Source organism: Manduca sexta, chromosome 3 (assembly GCF_014839805.1).
Source record: "Manduca sexta isolate Smith_Timp_Sample1 chromosome 3, JHU_Msex_v1.0, whole genome shotgun sequence".
Lineage (NCBI taxonomy): Eukaryota > Metazoa > Arthropoda > Insecta > Lepidoptera > Sphingidae > Manduca > Manduca sexta.
This window is the reverse complement of record NC_051117.1, coordinates 1751402-1763285: the sequence shown is the minus strand read 5'-3', so window position 1 is coordinate 1763285 and position 11884 is coordinate 1751402.

The following is an 11884-nucleotide window of genomic DNA, read 5'->3' as shown; positions in this document are numbered from 1 at the left end:
AATTAAGTGACCATGCTGAGGGCAACTAGCGGGCTACGAATCTTGGCTCAAACGGTCTCTGGAACAGGGACATCAAAGATTATAACTGCGTAGTCGTAGCGAACTAAAAATCTAATTATTACCGTATTCGGCACGCGGGCCGGGACTGTTAGAAGGGTCGAGGGGACAGGGGGAAATGGCGAGGACGGAACTGCGGTGGAGACATGAATAAGTTTATTTGAATAACTAAGTGAAGCGAAATTGTCCAAGGTTGCAAGTTACATGTGCCATTATAATCAGTTGTAATATACGTAACAGATTACATCAACCGAACAATATTACACTTTCATTATTATATACATTTATCGGATTAACCGTGTTTAACTATGTTAAATTGAGATTATTTATAGCTTAGGGTGAGGTGGGTAATCAAGCAACTTCTAAGACTTCGTGAATATTTTTTAAAAAATAATATAACTTTTTAGCACGTGAATAACATACATAATTTTTTTATGTATTTTTTTTAAGCAAATTTACTCCATTACACTCGATGGTAAGCGAAATGTTGAGATACAATATCGATTGACGAGTGATGATCTTTAGTTGATAATTATGTATGAGACCGAATATATACAGTCGGATCTCGGAATGGGACACTATTACGTAAGCAACTATGGCGGATTTTACACCTTCACCGACCATTACTGATTAGGCAGCCTCATATTAAAAAAATAACATTAAAATCAGGCCAACCCGCGCCAGCCCAGTGTGCTGTATTAAGTACAAATCCTCTCAGTAGTAGTCGACCATTTCTTAAGAGTAATATACTATACAAACATGAAAAAAAACGAGCATTTTAGCACGGACCTAAGCCAAGTGCAAAATGAAACAAACATAACTACGCAAGTAGCCAAAACTAAATGACAAACCTTGAAATGAGACATTGAGATGACAAAACGCAAATCATCGGGGAACGCCTTAATGACGCCATATTTAATTTATTTGGGAAAATAAACAATTGGATCATTCGTCGGGCAGGCGGTCTGAAGCGTGCCGACCACGTGCTCAGATAACAACGTAGTATTTAAGATCCGCGATATACGGGTCAATTGATGATTGATTATAAAAATTATTTGCACAATCATTTTTAAGATCTGCGCAGGCACGACCGATATGATTCCTTTAGGGCTGCGCGAACAAAGTGATGTTCGGTTTCCGCTAGATGCCGTTGTATACTTAGTCGAGGTTTTCTGTAACTATTACTAATACCCGATGTCTGATGGCTACAAAAATATCTTTATTTTTGTAGCCATTGGACATCGGGTATTAGTATACTCGTGTACTTTATATATTCGAAGGTTCCATGTATAATTTAAATTATAAATTTTACTTATAAGGTCTATATACTTAAAACTTGATTTAGATACTTGTCAGGTACAGGTGATTACTCATGAATACAAGTGTGTAAACAATTTATTTAGATAGATTCGTTAATCATAATTCATAAACATGTAATAGATACACATTTGCGCACAATTTATTCAGCAAGTTATTGGCCTATAGTCTGAATGAGGCTGATGGTACATAATATTTTATATCAGCCAGGATAGCGAACACCGTACACAAGGTGTTAAAAGCCGCCATAGTGGACTACGTAAGTATGTCACGTTCCGGGTTCAGCCTGTGTATAACCGGTTCCAACAGGCCGGCATAATTGTGCCGACTGTCGAGGGCTAATCATTTCTTCTCAGTCGACATTCTATTGGACCCCACTCCACTCGCCATCACACGCAGAGGGATCACTTTAGCGTGCACTTATAAAAAACATGTAAAGATATTAATTCTTGCCGTCTACTAAATTACTTATTTGATGAAGATGACAACCCTAATACACATTGATAATATTACACGGTGTCATGCTTGAATGAGTTTTTTTAAGTTTTTGTTAAACTGCATACCGCTGGATTCTGATTTATTGAGTCATCAATCACTTAGAGCCTGTGTACTCGTGGAAATCTGTTTCAAGTTATTTGTTTTAGTGATATTTTTTCTGCTCTAACATGTACGATAACAGATCTGTTTTCTTAGTTATTTACTAATGTAATTGTCTCTTCTTGGAGCAGAGGTAACAAAATTGAAATAAAATATAATCTTTGTCATTCATTTATAATGCAAATATCTTTTAGTGACAGAATTATACAAATCGGTCCATTAATTCCAAAGATTAGCACTTATAAACAAACTTAGATACTACCGATGAGACATAGCAACTTGGTACATCCAGTTACTTCACCACACTTAACATCAGATCCTGTGTCATCAGCCTGATACACCAGGGGAAAAAATAAACTAATAAAAGCCAGTGATTATTAGACATTGCATAGCGATAGCCTATGTAAGTGTGAAACAGACTGCCGAAATGAATATACACAAATTCAAAACCTAAGGGCATGTATTTCTGACTATTCTAAAGTTATGTATGTATTGTAAAATACCGCTTAGTTCAACGGTGAAGGAAAACATCTAGAAAGCCTACGTATCTGAGACATCTATAAGAATTTGAAGGTATGTGAAGTCTGCCCATCCGCACTAGGCGAGCTTGGTGGATTAAGGCCTGATCACTCTCAGTAGTAGACGATGCCAGTGCCCAGCTGCGGGACAGTATATACAGTGCTAATAACCTAACATCCAGTATCTCAAATGAAGATAACATTAATAGTTATAAAATACGTTTTTTTTAAACTTTTATAATTATAAAGGTTGAGTACAAGTAAGTTGTACGCGGTGTTGTTGATTTAATAGGCATTTGTTTTCATCGCAAGAGACTCATGTCATTCTAATAAAAAAAATAAGATCTATTTACACTAGTTTTCACAATATCTTAACAGGAAGAACGTAGTGAAAAATGTAGCGGTTTTTCCGATATTTCTGATAAATATCATCTTTAACACTTAGTCATCTGATTAGAGTGTTAAGCCACTTCAAAGCCACGAGATTGTAAAAAATCATTGATAGTTGATACGAACGAATATGAGTCATGAGATTAAATTGGTTATTCTCTGATGTTTCTCAGGTGAACTATTTACGTAGCTAAATTGGGATTTTGAAATTAGGATATCATCAGACCAACTCATATATTTTTTTAACTACTTATTACTTTAACAATAATTGCTATATATGATTATTTCCACAGAGATGTTTTTTGGAATACATAAAATAAATTATTGGAATAGACAATATAATATTGTTTAACGTTCTTTTAGAAATTAAGCTGCTGGCATTTTTGGATTGTTACGATGATTACCTTCAAGAATAAGTTTATTTTTACCTTAAATGCCCGCAATATAGGCCAAATCTCTATTATAACAAAAAAAAACTAAAAATCACCAAGAAAACAAGATTACTAAATACTTTATCGAAAATAGGTATTATGGAATATTTAAACAAATTTTGACAAATGTGTTTCGCCACATGATGTGATAGGGGCGAGCCTATTGCTTATCGAAAATACATATGTATATGCGAAATGTGTTTCGTCCCATGGTGTAATAAGTGTTCTATCGACGTATGGGGTACAAATTCCAGACTACAAACAGAAAGTAAAAGTATCTTTATGTTTTCATATATCCTTTAATATTCCTATAGGTTCAACAATTTCCCCCTACCGCACATTAATAACGAATTGACTAGCATTTCCAGACTCTACATAGAGATATCTCAGCCATATAAGCCGCCTGCGAAATTCAAACTGCGCATCCCCCACAAAAAAGTATAATAATAAATAATAATAATATCAGCCCTATATTATATACTTGCCCACTATTCAGCACGGGCCTCCTCTACTACTGAGAGGGATTAGGCCTTAGTCCACCACGCTGGCCTAGTGCGGATTGGTAGACTTCACACATTCGAAATTCCTATAGAGAACTTCTGAGATGTGCAGGTTTCCTCACGATGTTTTGCTTCACCGTAAAAAAAAAGTATGATTCTATTTTATACAAAACTTTTGGGCGCTATTTTTTCCGTCTCCACGCCTAAGTGCCATGTACATATTACACCACCGGTTAAAAATGCTCTTAATTCGAGGCATACATAGTTTATTTCTGACTGACCCAAACTAGGCATAAGTAATATGTTTTTTTTTAAATAACGGAGTTGTTTTTCTACCGCGTCCCCGCTGGCGTCTGCAAGGCAAATGAACTAACGATCTCAGTAATCTACCAGCAACGTCATAGGATCATCTGTCCCTCTCGCATTAAAAACATCTTTATCAACGGTTGAATGAACTTCAGAAATAAAGTCAATAACCAATATTTAGGTCAAAATCTGTTTATCGTTTTGGCAAAGTTTTTTGAACTGCGGGTAACTTAGAGAGGGGTCGCTAACTGTTCATTATCAGGGAATTTACGCTTCAATTGTGGACGATATTATGCCGGGGAAATCTTATTAAAAATAGGTAAACAAGTATAAGTACACAGGGACCTTTGGAGCGGTCACAAGTCAAGTGTTTATAAGAATATTTACCTATTAGAGGTAACTGATTATTTTATAAATTCTGATGCAAATATCTTTTTACTCAAATGACTACGCTCTCTGGACGGTAAGCGTCCTAACCGCCTGTAAGCAAGCGTCCATACCTTTAAAGTATAATGCTATGTACGGCATTGAACAATGATTGTCGTTCAGGACCCTTAAAAGTTAAATTTAGTATACTTAGTTCAAGGGTTAAACCAAAATGGAGGGGTTTATGCAGAGCTGTTTTATGAAAGAAGTAATCAGACTCTAGATGTAGAGGTATGTATTGCTGGTGTTAGAATATATTTTTCATCCGCCCGGATAGCGACCACCGTACACAAGGTGTTAAAACCCGCTATAGTAGCCCACGTGTATCGCGTTCCGGGATCAGTATATATATCCGGTTCCAACAGGTCGGCATCATTGTGTCGACTGTCGAGGGGTTATCTCTCGTCAGTCGACACTCTATTGGACCCCACTCCACTTACGACCAGGTACACTGGAGTAATTTTTCCGTGCCTGTCAAAAATTTATTAAGTATATCTTACCGTTCTAAGCGGCGAGAGCCTAGTTGGGTGTGGAACGGACTGCCGAGACGAATGTCCGCAGGTGCAAATCCCAAGGGATTCACACACACTTCTGACTTTTCTAAAATCATGTGTGTATTCTTTGTGAATTTATCGTTCGCTTTAACGGTGAAGGAAAACATCGTGAGGAAACCTGCACATCTGAGAAGTTCTCTATAGGAATTTCGAAGGTGTGTGAAGTCTACCAATCCGCACTAAGCCAGCGTGGTGGACTAAGGCCTAATCCCTCTCAGTAGTAGAGGAGGCCCATGCTCAGCAGTGGGCAAGTATATAATACAGGGCTGATATTATTATATTATTATATCTTACCGAAAAGACCAGACCATCTGCCGGCCCATGCGATATAAAATCATTATAATTGGTACTATTTTCATCAATAACAAACTAGCAATCTAGAAACTTAAATATGTACTATTTAATTGAATAAATGCAGATGTAATCAGTATAATTTTAACTACTAGCATAGATAATACTATCATATTTGACTAATTAATATTACGGAGGCGTCAAGATTTCGCGCAATTATATCGTAAACATTGCATTATTGAACGGGGGTCACAGGTTATATTTTTTTGGTAATTACAATTTATTTGATTCTGTGACAACAAAGTAATACACATTTCGTCATGGGTAATGGGAAATGAAATAGGTACGCCCGTGTTTACTTAAGGTTCGAAATTTGGTTAATTAAGTCTATACATTATACTGTTTGGTGCTAATAATATCAGGCAAAAAAGTATTATTTGTAATGTAAAGTATGAGATTATACTAAACTGTCGAGTGGTAATCATCTGTCGTCAGTCGACATTCGATTGGACCACACTCCACTTACCATCAGGTGCTGTGGGGCCACGCAGTGCACGTATATAAAAAAAGAGTGACGGACCGGTTTAAAGGACACTCATAACTTGTAATACAAAGATTTCTTGCTGGACACGTTCCAAACTGTCATTTTATGAAACGGTGGAGTGAGCGGATTCCTTAATATGGAAAAGATCCTATCCTATTACAACGCATGTAAACTGGACTATATGTAAATGTAATAATTTATCTTTGGCAAATTTGGAGATGAAAAATAAAAATAAAATAACGATGAATGATTTAAATCTAGTCGTAAATATAACTACTGCCGACGGAGACGTGGAACAAACGAAATAACACAAAATTGCCTCCAATTCTTGACTGAGTTTATCAAGTATGAAGGGTACATCGGGGGACTTTACATTGATTCCCGTTTTAATCGTGGATACTTGACCTGGGCCTAGACTTCATCTCTGTTCTGGGAAATACAGTATTTTGCTGTCAGAAATTTTAGTTAACGTCATTATCGGCTCGTAGCTCACCCTTATGGAAAAATACGAAGTATTAGTTTATAAAATCTACATTTATTTGTGCACAGGTACGATATTTATAAAGTTAAAATTTTTACCTACAAAGATGTATTTTCCCTCATGAAGGCCACGTCACATTCGTAGAAATTTCACAGTATGAAGCATAATAAAATGTGAAATATAAAAATGGGTCTCATTATAATGTTAACAACCTAATATCTCGGTGTCGCGCGGTCACACAATTAGCCCGAGCACGTGGTTGGAGTGTGATCCGCCCGCGATGCATGCCTTGTAGACGGGACAACCCGTGTATAGATCTACCGCGTTAGTTTCTGCCTACGCGATGTTTATAGGCAGATAAATTGTATTTATTAATTCACTAGTTAATTTTAATAATGTAAATTTGTTGGATATCATAAGCGCATGCTTGTTTTGACCTTCAAAATCTACAAAAAAACGCTTAACAGAAAAATATTATTATCATTTTATCCATCAACTACTAAACAAAAAAGTGCTAAGTATTTTTCAGAACTGAAAAGGCAGGTTCTGCAGTCTTTTCCGACTCAATAATAACTGACGGTTCGTAATCCAGAATTCAAATAAAACAAACAACAAGATAAAAGTAACCATGCGGAATAACCAACATCTCACGTGCCAAACACCCAAAAAAACTGATACCAGAACGTGAACTAACTAAAAAAATTAAAACAATCCGAGCCCTTCTGTTTAGACATGCCAACCACTACCCGACAACATGGGTTAGAGTGCCCTACGGTTAAGGTCTCGAGGTAGTGATAACCTCAGGGAAGTGTTTGCGTGGAGTCGCCTTTATATTTTTTTTATTTATTCGTAAACAATGTACTATATTTTAGGAATAAACCACTGTTTTTCTATGTTGATAATTACCTATTATTATATTTTGTTTCTGCGCAGGACTCTTATAAGTTCTGGTAATCGCCGTATTTTTATATTGTCTTCTTTGCCTTTATAGTTTATAACGGAAACTTCCTACAAAATTGAAATTTATACCTTGCTAATGCGCTGCGCAAATGTCAACTTACTAAGGATCACACACTGACAGTTGAACAATATATTATCAGTCTTACTTATAAACTTGTTTTAGCGTTAAGAGCTGGTTAAGAATTACTGAAATAGCTGTCAAAAACATCACCGGTTCCTAGTTTAAACCTTATTAAGAGGCAAGATGGCGGGTTTTGACTTGCAGCTGATTGAGTAAATTTGTGTTTTAACTAAGCATGGCTGCGAAATTTTTATAAGCAAGACAGTAAGCTCTTCCATTCGCATTGTGCAGTCCGTTTTGATAATAAAGTGGAGGTCTGCGCAGCGCCTTATATTCCTATCATTTCAAAACAATGGTCTATCTGCACTATTTTGTTCTAAGGCACGATGACGAATAATGACTTTCGATTTCATTGAATGAATTCGAATGGCGGAATTTGTGTTAATAATAAATGTATAATTATCAACATAGGTTTATTCCACTGGTACCGTTACAGTATCCTGTCCTTGCGTCTCTTCGTACATACGTTTTGATAGCGGGAAATGCGTCGTTAAGATTTTTTTTGATAAAATAATGTATTTAATAACAAATGGCGGCAAGTATCTGTACGTCATTATCGCAAAATAATATCACGCTAGCAAAGTGCTTACATCTAGGTAGTGTCTTTTTTTTGGTACAAAACTGAATTTATGTATACGAATTACAAAATTAGCCGCCAGGTGTGATTTCAGCGTCGGTATAATCCCGATCGACCATAACCAGCTCGGTTACGTGTAAAAAAAAAACACCCCTATGACCCTACCACTACTTCAAATATCTTTAAATCAATATTTTTCAACGGAAAATTTCATGTTAGGTATTTTTGATGAATTTAAGAAAGTTAATTTAAAAGAAATGAAGAGCTGATTTTGTTGGAAGTCTATATTGAAGGTAACTTTTTTGTTTTTGGGATGTGATGCTACTTCGTTTCCTAAACTTTTAAATGTATAAGAAACCGTTAATAAGGGAATATTACAATACTGTGTACATAGTCACAATTATAAAGAACTTTATTTGGCGGTACTACGACAGTGCGTGGACAGCGGTTGCTTAAAAATGGCGCCAAGTGCACGTTTCGCGCCATTTTGAATTAAAGGCAAAATATCATGGAAACATCGCCTAAACATAACATTTATTAATAAAAACACAAAGTTCTATAACATCACTCCAATAAAGCTGCTTTAAAACAAATATAATTAATTTATAGTTAAATGTATTGAAACATAATCTGTGTGTAAGTCGTGCATATCTTAAAAATAGCCGGTTAGTGACCTCATAATCTCTCAACTCTGTTACGGTTTAATAACTTAACCTTAGGGTTAGTGAATCAGTTTTACAAGAAACAAACCAATGCGTAGTGATACGAGTGTCCTTTGCATCAGTTACCTATTATTTATTGAATTGTAAAGGAGCACGTACCTATACTAACTTGTTTTCAAGCTGTATAAGAGGTTAAAGTTTTCCGACCCTTATTGACTTTCTACGAATCAATATAACTCCTTAATAAAATTTTGCTTACAAAATATTATGTACGTAGATACTTTAAAAAAGTATTGTTGCATAAAAATAATGTAAACGTTTTTCTCATTGAAAACATTTTAAATATTGATAAAAATGTGTTGCTGAAGTATTTTCTTTTTCTTATCAAATCACTTTAAAAGTATATACATATATTTCACCCAAAAAAAACTTTAAATAAAATATTACCCAATAGTATGATATTTTTATTGCTGGCAATTTTTGTCTTTTTTTTTTTAATTGCGAAGTATGTGAAGACGAACATAGTAGTATTTTCTATTCTTTCAATTTCTGAGTCAAATCTGTGTTGTTATCTGGAAGTGGGGTCTTTGGCCTCTGTTGGGCCGTGTTTTACTCTTAATCACGGATAATGGGTGGCAGCATATCACATTACCGGGAGTAAAGGTCGTAGCTCTCTTACAAGTCTTTGGCACTCATTTTGTCCCGCGCCTTTGCTTCATAAAAAGTTAAGGAAATTGGTTTTTGAATATAGATCATTGTATAATGTTTGTTTTTTGTGACGACCATTAAGAAATGTTGTATATTGCACTCTATCTTTTTATCGGATTAGACAAAACTATCAGGAGAAGTGTATCAAATTTGATTGAATCAAGGACTTGACGTTTCTATTACGTAAAGTTCTACAAAAATATTTTAATAAATTAAAAAATAATATGACTAAAAATTAGTAGGTATATTTAATATTATAAAAAGAAAATCACGTGTCCAATCATACATTTTAATTATATTTTCTGCCAATGAAAAATCATTTCGCATACCTACCAGAGAGAGTGTTGATCCTAAAGGAAAGCCATATTAGAAAGTAACATCATAAAACAGTTCGCAGAAAAGCAATGAACCCATTTTATAGACTCATATGACCGCTATAAATATTAATTCCATACCCAATAAAACATCACGGTAAACACATATAAAAAATATTGTAAGTCAAATAGTTTACATGTACAGGTTACCAGTATTTACTTTTTCGCATATCCTACTATCTATAAGACTTAATGCCAATGCCAGTATAATTATAATTAATAGTAGATTGAGTAGGCATTTTATGGAAGCCTCTATTTATAGCCATCCCCTTGACTATTCCTACCGCTAACTAAACCTAAAAAGAAGGTTAGATAATATGTTTAAGCCTCCCATTGTATGCAATATACACAAGCTGTGATATCAAGTTGATTTTCTATAAGAAAATTATACCTTATTAATAATAATACCTTCACTATCTTATCAAGTATTTATTTCCTGTTGGTAGGATAATAATATATTTTATATCCGTCCAGATAGCGACAACCGTACACAAAATGTTAAAACCGGCCATAGTGGCCCACGCAAGTGTGTCTCGTTCCGGGATCAGTCTATGCATATCCGGTTCCAACAGGCCGACATAATTGTGTCCACTGTAAGGGTTAATCATCTCTCGTCAGTCGACATTCTATTGGACCCCACTCCAATTATCATCAAAAAGTCTGCCCATTCACGCTGAAGAGAAATACGTCAAAACTCTACAACATGACTGAACTTTGTTAACCCCTGTAATAGTAACAAGAATCGTTTACAAACAGACATTAATATTTTTATATAAATAATGATTGTTGCAAATTATTTTGCGTTTGATAACACACGAGTGATGTGGCATTCTTAATGTTAACCTAGGACGTAAACTATCGCCATGTTAACGAATAAGAAATTATTTAATTGTTATATATATTTTTATCGTTTGCATCTGTTCCAAGAGTATCGTAATTAACAGGTCAATTTTTTATAGTGCCACTGTAGTTAGGTAATCGTTTATTTCTTGCTTCTCATCTTTTTTATATATTAGCGTTGTCGTTTCTGAAAATATTTATCTAGAATCCACGTCTATATTTGAATTTTTTATTTCATTTTCATATTCCATTAATCGGCATACCTTTCTAGGATAATAATAATTCGTTCCTTATATCTAGATATGCAATAATAACTAACGAGCATTTATTTAATTAGAGCGCTGTGTATATATGTGTGTGTAGTATGCTTGTATCTACACAATATATTATAACAATGTTTCAAATTTCAAAAGTAAATTGTAAATGGCGATAAATTTCAAAGTTCAATCATCGGGTTTAAAGTACATTTTCGAATCTGTCCGGTATTTGCCACTTATAACTAGACCTACCAATTGGCAAGTTTTGATTTACGCCGTTTATATTAACACATTGCGAATTTATAGTGAAATCGGTATTATGTTCTATTTCTTTAAAGGGTTTTACTAAAATATTTTCTTACTTTAATTATATACGTTTGTAAAATAAAGGCAACTCAAGTTCATAGATAAGAGTTTTAAGTAAAGGAAGAGTGGCATTCCCACGCGGACACCACGTGACACTTCAATGGCGGGAAACAACCATGAACAATATAGTGTAGTAATAAGTGGTAATCTCGTTAATATCAATATTGACAAAAAAGGTTCGTATTACTAAACAATTTACTTACATTTTGCAAATAACTAAACCTTTAGGTAAAATAAAGTTCAATAATATCTATTGAGTATTAATATATAAGTAAATTTTCACTGTTTTATAGTTAGTGAAAAGTTATAACTTTAAAATTAATTAGCATTAACTAAAACATATTAAATACACGTCCGAATGAATTTTGTAATTACTTAGTACTCGCATGCGTATTTTGCGGTCAAACATAATTTATTATAATTAGGTTGAAAGGCATTAAAACCAGGGCTTATTAACAGAGACATAACAACTAAATTCTCGGTTGAATAATGCCCTGCAGTAGGTAAGTTTATAATTAAACTTTATAATATGCTGTTTTTGGGTAGCCGCGGCACTTACTTCACCCAAGCTTGTCACACAGAACAAATGACCTTTCAAAAGCCTATC